Here is a 906-nt window from a genome sequence, read left to right on the forward strand (position 1 = left end):
GAAACAGCAACCAAAAGGAGCTAGTTAACCCAATCTAAACTGCTCTAAGGAAACTCCACATCATGTCATAGCATAGAACAAAAATTATCTATGCTTGTTTTGTGGCACACAAACACAGAAATTACACTGCACTCTAGCTGTCAGTATCTTTTAGATGACAAGAGACATAAAAGAAAATTTACAGGATGCTACCATGTTAGGTTAGGGAAGCGAAAAGAGAGTTTATTAATAATGAATGATGAACACAGCTACCGAAATAAGGTAGAGATAGTAGTACGTTATACATGTTTACCAAAATTGAAGGTAAGTGCAGTCAAAACATCATCAGATATTACAAATAAAACCAATTTTATTATATTGTAAGAAGGAACCGCTGTTCTGCAACTCTTATCGTCAAATATTCTATATATTATAATCTCCTAAAACGGAATGTTTTCAATTTTGCAGACTTCATTCAGTGTTACTTTTTCCTATTTCTTCAATAGTACCAACGAGACCAATTTCAGTGAAATATTTACCCGTTTGTTTCGGGCTTTTTTACGCAGACTTGCTAGTGCCGGAAGATCACTTAACCTGACATTGTAAAGGATCCTGCCTTTGCCTGAATATGACTTTTTTTTTCCTTCCCGTGAGTTACATCACTCTAACCATGCTTTACCTGTCTGGAAGTTATGTCCTTACAGCAGAAGTCATCGATCTTGCAGAGTCACTGCAGCCGCAGCTTAAGCCTGGAAGACCGCTGCTAAGGGCGGCGAAGGAAACCAGAAAACCCTCGTGTGCTCCGCCGCTTCCTGCCCACCCAAGGACACTGCATCACAGCCCTGGCACACGGAGCGCCCGGGCACAGCTCACGGCCCCGAGAGCCGCGCAGGTGCCGGGACCCGCCGGGCAGGAAGCGCGAAGGAA

At 42.9% G+C, this 906-nt stretch overlaps 1 protein-coding gene across 2 annotated transcripts in view; it reads right to left on the reverse strand.

Annotated features, from left to right (window-relative positions):
* The window catches only part of CCDC126 (coiled-coil domain containing 126), a 15,416-nt gene extending 14,527 nt beyond the window's left edge, over positions 1 to 889 (reverse strand). For both annotated transcript variants that reach the window (XM_005421753.3, XM_031057671.1), the window contains exon 1: positions 659 to 889. The gene's annotated coding sequence lies outside the window, so the exon portion shown is untranslated. The remainder of the gene's footprint in view (positions 1 to 658) is intronic.
* Between the last annotated feature and the right edge of the window lie 17 nt (positions 890 to 906).

This window comes from Geospiza fortis, unplaced genomic scaffold, assembly GCF_000277835.1.
Source record: "Geospiza fortis unplaced genomic scaffold, GeoFor_1.0 scaffold95, whole genome shotgun sequence".
Taxonomy (NCBI): domain Eukaryota; kingdom Metazoa; phylum Chordata; class Aves; order Passeriformes; family Thraupidae; genus Geospiza; species Geospiza fortis.